The sequence below is a fragment of the Lissotriton helveticus genome, chromosome 5_1 (genome assembly GCF_964261635.1).
Source record: "Lissotriton helveticus chromosome 5_1, aLisHel1.1, whole genome shotgun sequence".
Taxonomy (NCBI): Eukaryota; Metazoa; Chordata; class Amphibia; order Caudata; family Salamandridae; genus Lissotriton; species Lissotriton helveticus.
In genome coordinates, this window is record NC_136065.1 from 1,612,578,079 (window position 1) to 1,612,596,560 (window position 18,482).

Consider the following 18,482-nt stretch of genomic DNA (forward strand, 5'->3'; position numbering starts at 1 on the left):
TAACACAACATTTGTAAAAGAAGAGTATATACACCAATTTTGTAATACAGAAAGATTAGACTTAAAGTAAACATACATCATTTAAGCAGAATGTAGGAACTGCTGACGTTTTTAACATTATTGAAGATATGCAAATCGAAAGAAGAGTGGGCCTGGATGCAAGTTTGAGTGGATACATCTGTAGTTTATTTAATAAATTCCGAGTTGTGAATTACGGATGATTACTTCGGTGTGAATGGATGGAAATGGGCTTGGGTCAGGATCTATGGTAGATGGATGGATTCATAGGTGTGGGAGGAATTGCGGGCAGCAATGCGTGGTCAGAGCACATGCACTAGGATCTGGTTAGCAGAGTCCAAGTACATGTAGTGAAAAAAACAGTAACATCAATTCATAAAATGGGAGTGATCTTGCGCACACATGCATTTTCCTACATGGCTTCCCTACAGGTGAAAGGTGAGGAGCAACTGAACCATTCCCTTGGAACTCTTGATCATCTAAGCAGAACAACCTGGAAAGGCCATCTGCAAGGGCAGCATGGTCATGCACAGGTCTGTGTTCCACAGTAAAGGCCATTCCCTGTAGGGACATGGACTACTTCAACAGTTTAGGCTTTTCTCCTCTACATGAGCCATCTGAGAGGTATGTGGTCGGTCTGAAACCTGAAGTGAGTTCCAAATAGGTAGGGTTGCAGCTTCTTCTGTGACCAACCCAACATAAAAATTTCCTCTCCGTGGGAGTCCAACACTTCTCATTGAAGAGGAGTTACCTGCTGATAAAGGCAACTGTCTAATCGTGACTCCCATCCTTTAGTTGTGATAACACTGCCCCAATCCCATGTTCTGAAGCATATATTTGGACCACAAACACTTTGCTGAAATCAGGTGCCATGAGTACAGGTGCTGTGCACTGTGCCTCTTTCAGGGTGTCAACGGCCTTTCTATCACTCTTCTGTTCAGTTTAAAGGTTTATTTTTCTGTTTCCTGGAAGTTAGTTTTGTCACTGGCTACAGTGGTGCCCTACCCCTTGACAAGTCTTCCATAGTTACTTGTCAGACCCAGGAAAGCTCTGACCTTAGTTTGGAGCTTGGGCTGCTCCCAAGCCATAATTGTCTGGAACCTTAGACTTGAGAGGTTGCACATGTCCTCTGCCAGTTTGGTGACCAAGCTTCACAACAGACTGGTGGCTATCTGGAACTTGCTAGCCGTGATAGCCAGCTCGTGCCTGCTGCAGAGCCTGAAGCACTTCTCTGAAGTCGGGCAGGTGATTCTGCTAGGTGGAACTAAACAACAACAATATCATCTAGATATGCTGCACTAATGGTCTCCAGCACACACAGGACCATACTTGTCAGTCTCTAAAAGGTGGGGGGGACAGTCTGTCACCCAAACAGGATTACTTTAAATTGGAAGTGGCCCCAAGGAGTAGGAAATGCTGATTTCCCCTTTGCTCCCTTAGTCCAGAAAATATGCAAGTACCCAGAAGTCATATCAAAAGTACTGAGATATTTGGCAGCCCCCATCCAGGCAATAAGTTCATGAGCTCTGGGAATGGGGTGTTTGTCAGTTTGTGTGACAAGATTCACTCCTCAGTAGTCCACACATAAACTGAGTTATGGGGTCCCACCTTTCAGTTTGGCCTAGGGCACCAGCACCACTGGGCAGGCTCAGGGATTACTAGAAGGCTCAATCACCCTCAAGGACAATGTTTTTGGAAACATTTACCTTGATCCTGCCCTGTACTGTTTTTGAAAACTTGTATATTTTATTATGACAGGTAAACTGTTACTAGTGTCACAGTCATGAATAGACCACTGGGTCAGTCCAAGTCAGTCCAAGTGTAAGTGAGAACCGTCTTGTAAACTGCCAAAACAAATGAATGCAATCGCTCTGCGGCTGCTCCATCAGTGTAGGGGAGAGCTCCATCCAATGAACCATCCCTGGTACTGTGGGATAGGACGTAAAGGAGAAGCTCACTCTCTACTTCCTCCCATCCTTCATTGACCATGTGCATAGTCATGTCCACTCTGTCAAAGTGGGGCTTGAGATGGTTGAAATGGAACACCCTGTAGGGGTGTCAAGGGTACCAATATTTACCAGGTCAGGAACCTCATCCACCATTTCCAATACTTTGTAGGACCAAGCCCATTTGTCCTTGAAGGCCCTGGGTGCCACAGGCTCGACAATCCACACTTTTTAACCTGGCTATTATTCTACAAATGTCCCTTTTTGGTTATACCAATGCTTTAGATGCTCATTGTTGGCCTCCAAGGTCTTGTTAGTCTTCTTCACGTACTCATCCATGCTGAAATGCAGGCTCCTAACATAGTCGAGAATTACTCATAGTGGCTCCCTGAGACGTTTTCCAAACTCTTCTCAGACAAGACATAAGGGAACTGGAACACAGTGCCCTTACAAAAGCTGAACTGTGCTTAAGCTCACTCCCTTTTGTGATATCTCCACGTAGGGAAATAAAAGGCATGGGAGTAGGAAATCTCACTTTCTACAGTACTTCGTAGATAAATGCATAATCATACATTTTAGTGTCTTGTTGAATCTGTCCACAAGCCCATTGGTTTGGGCTGATAAAAATGGTGAAATTTTAAGTCTGTTCACACTTCTGCCCTATAGACATTAAGGATGCAGACCTGACGTTTGCCCCCATATCTGAAATTACCTCTTTGGGTACTCTACTCTGGAAAAGATACCAAGCATGACACTAACGACCATGGCCACAGGAACCCTGCTCAGAGGTATGGCTTCAGGGAACCAGCATGATTAACCTGTTCCCTCTACCCTGTAAGGGTCTACCAGACTGATAATGTCAATCCTCACCCTCTCAAAGGAGGTTCTGACCAAAAGTAGTGGAATTAAGGGGGCCTTTTGTTGCCCTCCTATCTTGCCACTGGCTAGACAGGTCATAATTCAACACCTTCTCAGACATCCAAGACCAGTAAAAGTGGTTGGCCAACCTCTCCCAGTTCTTGGTCTGCCCGAAATAGCCAGACAAGGGGAAAGCATGGCCTAATTTTATTAAGTACTGTTGGGGGACCACCAATGTTGTGGTTGTCTAATGATTTGGGTCCCTAGCATCACTGTGTATGAGCTCCACATGTATCCCCAGCTCATGCACTTCAGCCCGGTGCCAAAGAGCTTCAACAGTTGGGCATATTCTCTGTGCTTTACAGAATTCCACCTTGATGGGCATCTGGTCCCATTCAACTAAAAGAGGTCTGGCAGGTGTCTCAGCATAGATTCTTCCCCTTAAGTCACCTTAACTACTGAGGCTTTTTCCACAGAAAATCGTAAAGTTTGACTTTTGGTATCCACAAAGGGCATTTACGAGTAGTAAATGCCCTTAAATGCCCTTTGTGAATACTAAAAGTCATAAAGTTAGACTTTTGTTTCACATTGCCTTTGTGAATCAGGCCCCTCATGATTTACTCAGAAAAATCTGTGCTTTTTACACAATGCAAGTAGCTGTCGATTTTGGGCCCTTACTAAACTGCCACCAATGAAAACCTACTATATCGAGATGTTTCTATAAACCAAACACCCATGGGTGTCCAGAGTGGTAGAATTTGTGTGGTTATAAAGTGACTTTTCAGCCAAAATCCCATGCAAACCTCAAACTGTGCTTATAAACACACATATTCTTTAACCCTGGGCGAAGCAGTACGCTACGCTTGCGTAGTTTGTGAAGTTTGCGCAACTTCGCACTACGCGAGCTGCACGTAGCACCGTGCGAACACGCGTAGCGCAGCGTAGCGTAGTGCAGCGGTCATTTTTTGCTTGTTCGTAGCCCTCAACGTCATGCTCGCAACCGCGAGCAAGCAAAATGACATCCCGGCGAGACTCAACGCGGGGAGGTCAGGTTTCTCATTGCGAGTGGTCGTGCATGCTCGTGAGAGAAACTACCAGTTCGCGTTGAGAAAGCTGCCGCTCGAGTAAAAATCTACTCGAGCGGCAGAAAACTACAGCTCGCACTGTGCAAGATGCCGTTTTCAATGATTGCACAGTGCCGGATGCTTGTTCGCACTGTGCAATCATTGAAATTGCATCGTGCACAGTGTGAACATGCTACTACGCAGCTCGCGTAGTGCTACGTGAAGTTCGCGTAGTGCGAAGTGCACTTTGCGTAGTTTCGCGTAGCGCTACTTCGCGAACTACGCCCACCCTTAATATTCTTACCATTTCTGTGAGGACAAGATCTGGAATCTGTGGGGAGCCTGAAATTTTGTTCAACACAGAATTTCTCTAAGTCTCCTAATAAAAGTGGCACCTCACTTGTGTGAGTGGGCCTAGTGCCCATGACAGGAAGGGCCCAAAATAAAGCATTGATACATCAGCATTTTGTACTAAAAACAGGCCCTTTTTTCACAGTTAGCTTAGCTGTGTACTTTAAGCCTTAGCTCAGCCAGCTTCTACAGAACATACGTGTTAGACCTGGCACCATTGGCGTGAGTCTACCTTCCATATTTTTGCTGTTGCCTCATGAATTTTGCTGGTGTTAGATGCTTTGGGCACTGTCCAGTGCCACAGTGCAAGTGCTCCCTATTGTAAATTGATGTATTAATCAGTTGTTCCATGTTTAGCTATTCGGTTTACTTGTCAGACCCTGGTCTAGTGCACTGAGTGTCCCTAGGTCGTGTAAATCCAAATGTTACTGGTGGGCTTGCAGCACTGATTGTGCCATCCTCAGAAGCAGCCTTGTAAAATGTGTCTAAGGTCTGCCATTGCAGAGCCTGCGTGCAGTCTGGTACTGTCATGCTGACTGGGCAAGTGCACCCACTTGCCAGTCCCTAAAACTTCCCTTTTCTTCATATCAGTCACCCCTATGGTAGGCCCAAGGGCAGGGTGCATTGTAAGCATAAGGTAGGACAAGTCCTGATGTGTGTGGCATGTCCTAATGGTGAATTACAGCCATTTTCATTTTTCACTTTTGCAAGGCTACCTGTTCCACATTGGCCAGAATGGGCTGTTAGAATTATTACATTTTATAATCCTAACTGACTCAGAGAACATGGTAGAAATTTGAGTTTAGTATGCCTGGACTCAGAATGATAAAATGCATATTTCAGGGAAGTTGATTTTAACATTCTGTGTTTGCAAATACCACTTTTAGAAAGTAGGTATTTGCTTGTCTAACCTTTCAAGCCTGCCTCTGGTAGGTTGTGTATTCCTTTGTTTGGTTTTGTGAGTGACAGGGCTGGGGAATTCCAAGAGACAGGATGAGTCAGCCCAGAGGTGAATAGAGAGATCTGCATCTAGATGGGAGGGAGGAGTTGCACCTGAACCTTGCATAGGGCTGTGCCTGCATTTCACAATGCTGGCTCCACCTCCTGGGGATTGGCTTATGTCTCTGTCCTGCACACTGAAAGAAGAGAAGGAGTCCTGTCAACAAAGTGCTCCAGGACTGTACGTACCTTCCACAATGCTAGCTCCACCTCCTGTGGGGCGTCGTATGTTTCTGCCCTGCACTGTGAAAGGAAAGGAGAAGTCTGGTAACAGAGTGCTTCAGAACTGGTTTGGACTGGGCAAAAGTCCCTCTCCCCTCAGAGAACAAAGGATTTTGGGGTATAAGTATTGGGACTCTAATCCCATGAAATTAGATCACTTTTGGACTACAAGAAGAAAATTTTACTGAGAGGAACCTGAAGAAACTGAGGAGAGACTATTCCCAAGCTGAAGTGCTGCTTGGGGGATTGGCCTGCAGTGGATCTGTAGTACTTGAAATTCTGGACCTGTGTTATAAACATCGTCGTACCATGAGGATGTTGGTATCAGAAGACCGAGAATGGCTAGCCCACTATGCACAAGCATTTTCGTCATATTCGTGTGACGATTTCACCTTGAAATCGTAGTTTTCGTCCTGAACCCTCGGGTTCCATTTTGTGTACGGCAGCCATTTTGTGCGTTGCCCTCACATAGGCCAATGATTAAGGCCAAACACGATCCTGAAGGACACGCACACCTTCCCTGACTTCTCTCCGACCTGGGCAAGCTGACTCCACTGCCCAAGGCCAAACCTGTTCGGTCAGTTCCTCTCCCAGTGGCCGAACGAGATAGTATCAAGGCACAACATGCCATAAACCTTTCATCGCACACAAACCACACCTAATCTTGCACACACCTGTCCCTGTTTCCTACTTTATGACCTGCTTTACGAGGAGGAGGTGCCCGTTTATATTGGGGGTTCGTCGATATCTGATGAAAATACTGGGCCTTGCCGGATAATTGATTGTGGGCTGGACAAACTGAAATATGGGCTTGTCATCATGACTCTGCTTTTTCTTTGTAGTGAAAATATGTGAATGATCAACTGTAAAACAAAGAATGTTTGCCTAAAGCGTAATATTTTGTATAAAAAGAGAAGGCTGGCTTTGTAAGATTGAGCAGTCTCCTGAGAATATACACCATGTTGTACTTCTAGGATACCTGTTACTTGGTTGCAGCCAATAAATTCGATCTTTGACTTCACCTAGAAGACTCTGAGTTTCTGTAGTCTGAAACAGGAAGGACCCGAAGTCTTAGGGTCCACCTTGGCACTGCTGGGTTCTTAAAAACCCAGTACTTCATCTGGCGCCCAATGTGGGGCGATATCAGCGGTACTGGTCCAAGCCAGAGGTTCGTGAGGAGCTTCGTGTGAAAATTCTGGAGGAAGGCCGCCACTTCATCGACCCCTGCATGTCGATGTCGTCCGAAAGTCTTTGCTGCGAGGTTCCCCGCTTCCCGACGGCTACGAAGGACTGCTGCCCTGACTATCGCCCTGTTTTGGACCATTGATGTTTGGTAGAGCGAAACGATAGACGAGTCTTCTGGTGACGTCATCTATACCTCAGTTAAGTATAAGTGGAGCGTCTCCCAGTCCTTAGTTTGGTTCTTAGTTTGAGTATCCCTTTGGGATCTTTGATTTGGAACTTGCAAGTAACAAAGCCGAAGGACTCATGTATTCACGAGACTATCGTATTCGATAATCCTTTGACGTTTGAAGCTAGACTAGAGAGCGAAGATGCCTGGTCTTAGCAGACTTGGAACCTATGAATTATATGTGAAACATGGAGTAGGCCCCTTCACATATAATGAAGTGTGGATCAGATACACCAGAAAAGATGGTGTTTTAAAATGGCCCCAATATGGTAGCTTTGACACGGAGGTTTTAGATAATCTCGAGGTTAAACTTTTTAAGAAGAAAGCCCGCCCGGCGATGTTTGACTCTTTCCGCCTATGGCGTAAGGAAGCCAAACAGAAGGAAATTAAGTTAGCGAAGAAAAATAAGAGAGAAAGGGGTATCTCAATAATGCAAGCTGCTATGCAGTTTAAAGATAACGAAGAGGAACAGATGAGTGAGCAGTTGCACAGGCAACGTAAAGTGATAACCGATAAATGTTATCCAGTTTTGCCGCCTCTTCAGCAAGATGCAGCAAAAGAACTTGTAAAAGACTACATAATGTCGCATTTGTTGAGTTCGCCACCCCCTTATGCGCAGAATGCTACGGCACCTCCGCAACCTCTAGTCGCGCAACCCCCGATTGTTGCGCCTCAGGTTCTTCCACAGCCACCAGCTGCTCTTCAGTTGGCTCCTACTCTTCCGGTGCAGCCTCCTCAAGGGCCACCGACTTTGACATCTGCTCTGCCTTTACTTCCTACAACTCTGACCACTATATCGACTACCACCCCTGGTATTCCTCCTGACACTGCCTCTGCGTCTGCCTTGCCTCACTCTGCTTTTCCGCCTGTCCTTTCATCGACTTCTCCCTCTGTTCGCCAGAGAATGACTAGCACTGTTGCCAGCCTTCTGTATCCTCTCTTCGGAGCAACAAGTGTAACCCCTGTCTCAGAGCGTAAACAGTTACGTAGCCAACTGCCTGATTCTAGGGAGAAGGAAACATTGAATTATTTGGCACATAAATGGGTTACCGACCCGATGAGATATGAGCGAGAGTCTGTTATGGATGTCTTCCATCAGTGGGAGGCACCGAAACAGAGATAAGTTTTTGAGAAAATGTGTACTTTTCTTTGTGAGGATTTAGAGGAAAATGATTTGGAGCCTAATCCGCCTGAGTTGTGCCGTGTACGGTTCGAGTTTGCAAAGGGAACAATTGTGGGTTCCGATGTTGAGAAAGCAGTTGCGACATTGTGATCATTCAGGAGTCAGGGTGTTTCTCGACCGTTGTTTGAGTCTGATTCCTCTGTTAAAAAGAAGGTGAGACAGTACCCAATGAGAGAAGTTCCTCCGGTATGGAAGGAAGCAGTGCAGGCCGATGCCGCTCTTCATATTGATGCTGTACCAGCACACTTTCAGCGTGTTTGGGTACATGTTCCATGGAAGCGAGCTGAAGTTTTGGCCCTTAAGCAGACATTGCCTGATCTCCGTAAAAATCCTGCAGGGTATTACAAGGAATTCTCACAAACTGCAGGCTCTTGCATTATGAATTTAGCCGATATAGACATGTTGTTTGGAAATGTTGTTCCACGGCCTTTATGTGGAAAGATTCGTCATGCGGATAATGATCAAGAGTTAGGTGACTCATGGGCTAATATTAGTGCTGCAGATGGCCGACAAGTTGGTGGTGCTAAACCCGAGCCTTTATTAGCAGACCTCCCTGGTAGGATCATTAATTACATGAAAACTTTAATGCCTGCGATGCGTGTGAATTGGGATAAATTGTCTGCGTGTAAGCAGAAGAAAGATGAAACAGTGTCTGATTTCTTCACCAGGTTTGAAGAAACGTTTATCGACCACAGTGGTCAGGATATGAGTACAGAAGGTGGTCAACGGTTGTTCGTTGACAAGTTCGTGCATAATTTTCTTCCCGAGTTATGTAAGAAATTAAAGGATTCAGAAAGTTCTTGGGCCGTTTCCTCTTCAGCACAGATATTGGCTACTGCACAGTATTATGAAAATCGAGATAAAGATGAGAAGGATAGGGCAGACAAGAAAACTAAAGAGTTAAAAACGAAGGTTCTTTTACAACAAGCGTATCCGCCACGTGGTGGCCAGAATAACTATCAGCAGCCTCAACGGTATCAGAGAAACTCGCAAAGAGTCGAGTTTTCTCATCCACGTGTTCCTGTAGGTTTCAATCAGATTTCATATTGTAAAGAAGAGGGTCATTTCAAGTATAGTTGTCCTATCTTGTTACAGCGTATGCAATGTGTTTCTGGTGCAAGAGGTCGAGGTGTTCAACAAGCTCCTAGAGGTAGAGGACGTGGAAATTTCCCCAAGAACGCACGTTCCCTTCCGCCTCAAAATTCAATGAATAGGTTTGATCAGCAGAATAACGCGTCTGGTAGGACAGCTCAGTACTATGCTGATGACTACTATGCAGAAGATGAGAATATGGAAGGTAATGATTGCTAGGACAGCCATAGACAAAGAGAGGGAGTTGTTTCAGTTCCAGTAGATCAGAGTGGACCTTATGTTGGGGTGATTACATCAGGTGTGTCAGAGCCTTTTCTGTTGGATACTGGTGCTACAAAGAGTTCTATTATGCACTCTAAACTCCCTGGCGCACCTTTGTCTGGCGAAACCAATGTTTCAGTAGGTTTTTCTGGCGCCCCGGTTAGAAACCCAGTTTCTAGTCCTATGTCCCTTTCTGTTGGACCTTGCGAATTCGAAGCACCCCTTATTTTAACGACAGGTTGTGGTGAAAACTTGGTAGGATTGGATCTGTTGAAAAGATTGTATGCAATTTTGTACTGTTCTCCCTCAGGAGTACAACTCACACTGGGTAAGAAAGTGATCTCTCCAATGTATTTGTCGAGGGACAAACTTCCGACAGAATTGTCATTTCTTCCCGATATTTTGTGGGCTACTGGTCCTAATGATGTGGGTCTCTTAGAAATACCGCCATATGTTGTGACATTGAAAGCCAAAGTTAAAATGCCACGCATTCACCAGTACAAGATCTCTAGTGAAAGTGAAAAAGCGTTGCTAGCGATCATTTATGATTTGATTGAAAAAGATGTAATTGAAGAGACAAGAGGCAACGTTTGCAATAGTCCTGTTCTGCCTGTTTTGAAACGTACTGATCCTTCTCAGCCACCTGTGTACAGGTTTGTAATTGATCTTAGAGAAGTCAATAAAATCGTTGTGCCACAATTTCCAGTTGTTCCTGATATCACTGCCTTATTGACTATGATTCCAGCTTCCGCCACTTGGTTCTCGGTGATTGACTTGAAGAATGCTTTCTTCAGCATCCCGATAGCCGGGGAGAGCAGGGATATTTTTGGCTTCAGTTTAGGAGGCCGGAGCTTACGCTTCAAACGTGCACCCCAGGGCTACTGTGAAAGTCCATCGATATATAGTCAGGCTTTAAAGACACAACTTGATACGATTGTTTTACCTGATGGCGCTACCCTTATTCAGTACGTTGATGATTTGCTTGTTGCTGCAGATACTGAGGAAATCTGTAAAGAAGCCACGTTGTCATTGTTGCGTCATTTGTCTGATTTGCATCACAAAGTGTCCCTTTCCAAATTGCAATATTGTCGACAAGAAGTGACCGACTTAGGTCATCTCTTATCGAAGGAGGGAAGGAAACTGACCCCAGAAAGAATTCAGGCAATAGCGAAATTGAGTGTGCCAAGGACACAGAGAGAAGTGCATGCTTTCTTGGGTATTACATCATATTGCAGACAATGGATACCGAATTTTTCTTTATTGGCCAAGCCATTGGTGGCATTAACCTGTAAAGATACACCGAATCCCATTCCGTGGTCTGAAGAGTGTCAGAAAAGTTTTTCCGAATTGCGCAATGCATTATGTTCGGCTCCTATGTTGGGTACCCCCGACTACAGTAAGCCCTTTACATTGTATGTCCATGAGAAAGAAGGTTGTGCATTGCCAGTGTTGACACAGTTGTTCGGGAACAGGCAGCGTCCATGCGCGTATTTTTCGTCCACTTTGGATCGGTAGCTAAAGCATTGCTGAGTTGCTTAAGAGCCACAGCGGCAGCAGCTGTTTCCATTCGACAGTCTGCTGGTTTAGTGATGAATAATACATTGATTGTGATGGTTCCACATGCAGTGGACATGTTGTTAAACAGGACCAAGACACAGCACTTAACTAGTGCTCGGTTGTCAGGTTACGAGTTGCCACTCTTAGCGAGTCATGTGCACATAAAAAGATGCAACACGCTTAATCCAGCTACGTTGTTGCCGATTGTAGCAGAGTTAGATGCTTCTGAACAGCATGATTGTTTTCTCAGAACAGAAGAAGAAACGAAAGGGAGAATAGATCTCCAAGACACTCCTCTTGTAAAGTGTAATGGTACCTTATGGGTGGATGGTTCATGCTTCAAGCTTCCGAATGGAGATACGACTGCAGCATATGCTGTCACGACTTTGCATACGATTGTTGAAGCTGCACGTATCCCACATATTTCAGCTCAAGCAGCAGAGTTGATTGCACTTACGAGAGCGTGTGTGTTGTCGAAAGGAATGAAAGTGACCATTTATACCGACAGTCAGTATGCATTTGGTGTGGCTCACAGTTTTGGACGATTGTGGAAAGAACGTGGATTTCTGACTTTGCATGGAGCTAAGATACAGCATGGTCAGTTGGTGAATGAGCTTCTCGAGTCACTTACTTTGCCGTTGCAAGTTGCGATAGTGAAATGCAGTGCACACAAAAATGTTACGGATGATGTTGGTCGTGGCAATGCATTTGCTGATGAAATTGCAAAAGAAACAGCGAGGGATGCGATGAGTCGAATGTATGATGCAGGCCCTGCAAGATGGATTGGTGATGTTGGAATGTGTGAAGATACGATAGAGAGTGTGAAGTCTATTCAAGCTGAAGCTACAGAGAAAGAATTGAGTGTGTGGAGAGAAAGTACGGGTAAATTGGATGCGAATGGTTGTTGGGTTGAATTGTCAGAACATCAGAGATGGTTGTTACCCGATGCGTATGTGCTTGCAGTGGTCACAATGGCCCATGGAATGGCTCATATCAGTGTGAAAGGGATTTGTAAGTTGTTGGCCCCGGTATGGCAAAATGCTGGAATCCTTAGGTGTGCAGAGAATGTAGTCAAGAATTGCATGGTGTGTTTGAAATACAATCCTGGTAGGGGAACCCCAACTCCAGCTGGTCATTTTGCGCCTCCTACGTATCCGTTCGAGGTTTTGCAGCTAGATTTCATCCAGATGGAAAGGTGCAACAATTTGAAATACGTACTCGTTGTTGTTTGTGCCTTTTGAAGATGGGTAGAAGGATATCCCCTGAAAGACAACACTGCCTTATCAACAGCTAAAGCCCTTGTGAAAGAGTTTTTCCCTAGATTTGGAATGCCGAGAATGGTCTGGAGTGACAATGGGAGTGAATTTGTGGGTCGAGTGATGAAGAAAGTATGTGAAGGGCTAGGTATCCAGCAGAAATTCCACGCTGCAAATCACCCCCAATCAGCTGGACTAGTAGAATGCTACAATAGCACGCTAAAACTAAAGTTGGCCAAGATCCAAGCGAGCTCTGGTCTTAAATGGCCTGACGCTCTGCCTTTAGCACTCCTCTCAACCAGAATGACTGTGCATTGGCGAGTGGGACTTAGTCCCTATGAGATTGTGTTCGGCCGTCCGGCCAACATATGGGGAGTGCCAAGGCCGACAAAATTCAGTAAGATCGAACACCCTGTACTGCCTGACTATTTGTATGAATTGACGCTAAATTGCGTGTTTTACACCAACAGGTTCAAGATACTCTGCCTCAGGTCTCTGAAGCTCCAGGACATCCGATCGATCCTGGATCCTGGGTGCTGGTCAAGAACTTCCAGCGAACAAAGAATGACCAGCCCCGTTGGACCGGCCCTCACCTAGTTCTTCTCTCAACGAGATCAGCCGTTCGAGTGGAAGGGAAGAAGCACTGGATCCACGGTGTACACTGCAAGAGGGTGCCTTTGCCTCTACCGTACGACCGGTGGGTCCAGGAGGGTATCGCTGACTCAGAGACTGAAACTGTGCCTCGATTTCTGCCTTTTAGTGATGCACGTGTAAAAGGAACAATTTCTGAAAAAGAAAGTGACAAGCTCTTGCAAGAAGCTGTGCCGCCGTCAATTTGATTGGACATTACAGAGCCGGAACTCCTGTTTCAAGACCAGACTGTACCTGGAAAGAAACGTTATAATCTAAGGCCGAGAACTATGGACAAATACATTTCTTTTCCTTTGCTAAATTTTGAAAGTGCAGCTCTCTCATCTGAGAAACTTTTTTATTTTTGTTTTTCGAACCACCATCCGGGTTCAGCTGTAGGGTCGCGGTTGCCCAAGTCTTTGGGGTGCAGCTGAAGACGTTAGGTCGACAGTTCTGGTTGGTCTAAGGGAGTTGCCCTGGACTGACAGAAGCATTCCTTAGCATAGAACACCCTACCATTGCGAGCAGCATTTTAGAGAGGATGGAGTTTTTCGAGATGGAGAGACCTGCCAAAACAGTGAACTTTAAAGCCAGAATATGTAAAATGATGACCACGAAACGCTTTTTGATACTATGCATTTTTATGTTGCTCAGTGTGATGACGTTTTTAATAGGATATGTTTTATTCTCTTTTCGAGTGACATTTGCACCCACTACACCGTCTATACCTCCTCCTTCTATTGTTTCCTCACACTCTTTTCAACCCCTTCCTGAACATGAATCCGCTAGAAGATTAGAGTTTATCAATAACTCTTTCGTTCAGCTTTTGCACCAACACCAACTAGTAATAAACACGACTAACTGTTGGGTGTGTGTCTTATGCCTCACACAACGGATAAAGGTATCCCTTATCTGGTCCTGCCATTCAGCCATAATGGTTCTGTGTGGGCATACAGAACAATGTTCATCTACGCACATGAGACCTACCCCCCACGTTCTGTGACAGACAATCCTAAGAATAGTGCTCTAGTTAAGGGTATAGTAGATATGATTAAGGAAGATATTTCCTATGAGACTATCCCGAAAGATGAGACACTAGTATACATAGGATGGAACGTAACCGGATATGGAGCTACTCTGAGCGAGAAACAGCAAGCTAAGAGGTCTTCCCCGATCTGGATTGTACCCCATCAGGGTCACCTATGTCTGCAAAGTATTGGCAAGAATCCCAGAGCTCAGCTAGGGAAGAGTACCTGCACTAAAACGTATGTTTTTACGTCCCAGACGTCCCCTTCGTTCCTAGCAGCTAAGGGTACCTATTTCATCTGCCATGATAAAGCCTATACATGGTTGCCCCCTGACTTTTCGGGCACATGTTTTGTTTCGTTCCTGTTGCCTCCCACCTACACCGCTACGGCGGATTACCATAAGACAAGGATAGTTAGAGGTGTCTTCAGTAAAGAAGACACTGCAGGACAAGAATTTGGAGACTTCGCAAAAGGTTTTCTGCCGTTCTGGGGACCCATGGTTAACAGCAGAAACATAAGGCAATTGACAAGGGTGGTTGAGTCCACCGTAGTTGAAACTGCCGGTGCCCTTAGTAACTTGACTGCTGAGCTCCAGTTGAATCGTCTTATGACCCTTCAGAACAGGGTCGCGTTAGACGTCATCCTTGCAGACCGAGGGGGGGTATGTAAAGTAATCCAATCGAGTTGCTGTGTTTTCATCCCAGATAACGCTCCAACAGTGTACCAGGCCATTTCCAAGCTGCATAAAATTTCCGAATCTATTCATGTGGACAAAGGAGATTGGTCGTTAATGGGATGGTCCTGGGAACTGGTATCCGGCTGGGGATGGAAAATTCTGATGGTCATTGGGATGGTCTTAGCCATTCTTTTCCTGTTCTGTCTGTGCATACAGTGTGCTCCTGCAATATGTGGCCTCTGTGCCACATCGTGTGTAAGGAAACCTGTATCAAGGGACGAGCTAAGTAATAGGATGATGCTACAGCAACATCTCAATGACTTTATGAATATAGACCTGGACTCAGATTAGCATGAGTATAGGTTATTGCCTATGTAAGGGCAAACGGAGGGTCTGTAGTACTTGAAATTCTGGACCCGTGTTATAAACATCGTTGTACCATGGCGATTTTGGTATCAGAAGACCGAGAATGGCTAGCCCACTATGCACAAGCATTTTCGTCATATTCGTGTGACGATTTCACCTTGAAATCGTAGTTTTCGTCCTGAACCCTCGGGTTCCATTTTGTGTACGGCAGCCATTTTGTGAGTTGCCCTCACATAGGCCAATGATTAAGGCCAAACACGATCCTGAAGGACACGCACACCTTCCCTGACTTCTCTACGACCTGGGCAAGCTGACTCCACTGCCCAAGGCCAAACCTGTTCGGTCAGTTCCTCTCCCAGAGGCCGAACGAGATAGTATCAAGGCACAACATGCCATAAACTTTTCATCGCACACAAACCACACCTAATCTTGCACACACCTGTCCCTGTTTCCTACTTTATGACCTGCTTTACGAGGAGGAGGTGCCCGTTTATATTGGGGGTTCGTCGATATCTGATGAAAATACTGGGCCTTGCCGGATAATTGATTGTGGGCTGGACAAACTGAAATATGGGCTTGTCATCATGACTCTGCTTTTTCTTTGTAGTGAAAATATGTGAATGATCAACTGTTAAACAAAGAATGTTTGCCTAAAGCATAATATTTTGTATAAAAGAGAAGGCTGGCTTTGTAAGATTGAGCAGTCTCCTGAGAATATACACTGTGTTGTACTTCTAGGATACCTGTTACCTGGTTGCAGCCAATAAATTCAATCTTTGACTTCACCTAGAAGACTCTGAGTTTCTGTAGTCTGAAACAGGAAGGACCCGAAGTCTTAGGGTCTACCCCTGGCACCGCTGGGTTCTTAAAAACCCAGTACTTCAGTTCCCTTACTGCCAAAGGAAGGATAAAGGAACTTTGTGTACTTTGCTTTCAACTTGTGAAGGATCTCCAACGGCTTGGAAAAGTACCTCCTGCTGAAGTCTCAGGGACAACAGACTTCACCCCCCAGCTCCCCAGAGATCTTTTGGAAGTGCCTGCTGCTCTTTTGGGCATTCTGAGGGACTGCGTGTTGCAAGGAGCTAGAAGCGCGGCTCAACAAACACAAAGCGTGTCGCTGCTGCTGTTACACTTCTGAACTAGGGTGTTGCCGCTGGAGTTGTCGCACTGCAGCGCATCGAGAGAAGAATCTCGCAACGAGGTAGAAGCATGTCGCTGTCACTGTGCCTGCCGTCGCTCTTCTGAACAAGGGTGTCGCCACTGGAACTGTCACATTGCACCGCATCGAGGAAAGCCCCTCGCATCCCCGAGAAGCGCGCCACCATCAGAGCTGCTGCCATCACATTTCTGAACAAGGATGTCGCCGCTGTAGTTGTCGCATTGTGCGGAAGCTTCACGCTACATGGGAGAAGAGTGTCGCAGCTGAGACTGTTGCTGTTGTACTTCTGAACAAGGGTGTCGCCGCTGCAGTCCACGCATTGAACCGAGAACTTCTTGCATCCCCAGAGATGCGTGCCGCATCTGGAAGATCTTAACGTCTTTATTTCTTTGCACCTGAACTTTGCTGCATTTCTCTCTCTGCGACATTGCTTGTCGTAGAGGCGCAACGCATCGTAAGGTACATTGAGGCAAAGTGTCGCATCTTAAGAACTGAACTAAACTAAGCTAAATCTACCATCTTAAAGTAAGAGAAGTGTGTATTTTTGTCGTTTATGGTCTTGTGGTGAATCTATATAAAGTATACTTATTTTTTATATAAAAGCTTGTGTGGTGTCCATCTGTAGTGTGTTCACTGGGTTACTCTATGTGGTCACAAATGCTTTACCCACTGCCTCTTAGATAAGCCTGTCTGCTCATGCCAAGGTACCAAGACGGTGAGCAGCGGTTATTTTAGGAGTGTAATCCCCTTATCCTGACTAGAGGCAAGGGTCCCTATTTGTCACAAGTACCTACCTGTGCCAACTAGAGACCCCCAAATCTACCAATACTAAACTACCACATATTTGAAAACACTCAGGGGAGTCCAGGGTGGCATGACTTATGTGTCTCTCACCAGGTTATTTACCCAGAAACCTTTGCAAACCCCACACTCTGGCTACAAACTCACAAATATTTCAATGTCTTGCCACCCAGCGTTCCTGCCAGTCTCCTGAATGTACTTCACTTGTGAGGGTGAGCGTAGTGCCCGCAACAGTAAATTACCCAGAGCACAACGTGAATACATGTAAACTGGGTATGATGTCCGGAGGCAACCCCACCCCTTTTTAAAATAAAAAAAAATACCTGGTGTCTAGTGAGATTTATGACTCTTCCCCTGGGTCAGGGGCAGATTGGAGTGTAAGACCTCGTGCTGCCGCCTAGGCAGGCAGAAAGACTTGTATTTCTTGCTCTGAGGAGAGGCAGCACTAGCCTATTGCCCCAAAAGAGTTATTCCTGGTGTCTAGTGAGCATTTCTGCCCTGGGGCAAATTTTAGGTGGGTACCTCCTGTCTGCCCCCAGGGGGTGGGGGATGATATTTTTGGCAGGAGGAGGCAGGAGAATATTGCTATTGCTAGTACAGCTGGTCACCACATACAAAACATACTCCCTTGCTCTAGTGGGTGTATCCCTGCTTGTGGATTACCCTCCTGCAATTATCCCCAAGCAGGGATCCTCTAGGGAAAGATACCATTGGACATGATAACTACTCTACTTTCCAACAGTACCACCCCATGGACAGAGATGTGCCCCCAGGCACCGATACAGTGAAAGTGGAATGAGCTTTTCGGCGCACATCAAAATTTCAATAGAAAAAAAAGAGCCTCAGGCCAGAGGGTAAGATTTTCCACAGCAGCAGACCTGAAAAGTTTAAAAAAGAAACCCTTTAACCCCCTCGCCAGTATTAGCCAATTGACAATTAACACATTAGGAAGGGAGTGCAGTTGTTTGACGGGGGCTGATGCCCGCACTTAAGAGGCTAGGCTCAAGAGCCTACCCTTGGAAGTTAGATTCCTTATGGGCAGTGGGATGTATTGAGGCTGGTTTCCAACACCTCTTTATTTTGGGAACCTAAGCTATTGTTTCTGACTCCAGGCTCCCTTAACTTCCCTGATGTGCTATCTAGATCTTGATACCACACACACACTTTTAGGGAGACCCAACATTTCTGCCCAAGTCTTTCTTTCTACCTTCGCTCAAGCAGAAGTTTCAAAGTCATTCCCTAACAGATACTCTGCTAGAATGGCAGGGCTGACAGCTACCTGTTTTAGGCCAGTACCCCTCCCCACTTAAAGGTGACTATTGCCATGTATAGTATAAACCTTCACGTCATTGTCAGCATTGATTATCCTATGGAGTGTATTTCTGCTCGGGAAAAAAACAGAGAGACTATCATTGTGATCATACTGGCTCCTGTGTCATTACGAGTTTCTACCTTTATTCCGTTTGTTATTTACTATCACCTGTACTTCCACGTGCTTTGCAGATAAGGCTGACAGTGCTTCAACATTTATGTCTTGACTGAGACTATGGTGACTTCAGTCCAATCCCTGGTTTTTCCCTGGGCTAACATCTACCCCAATTCCT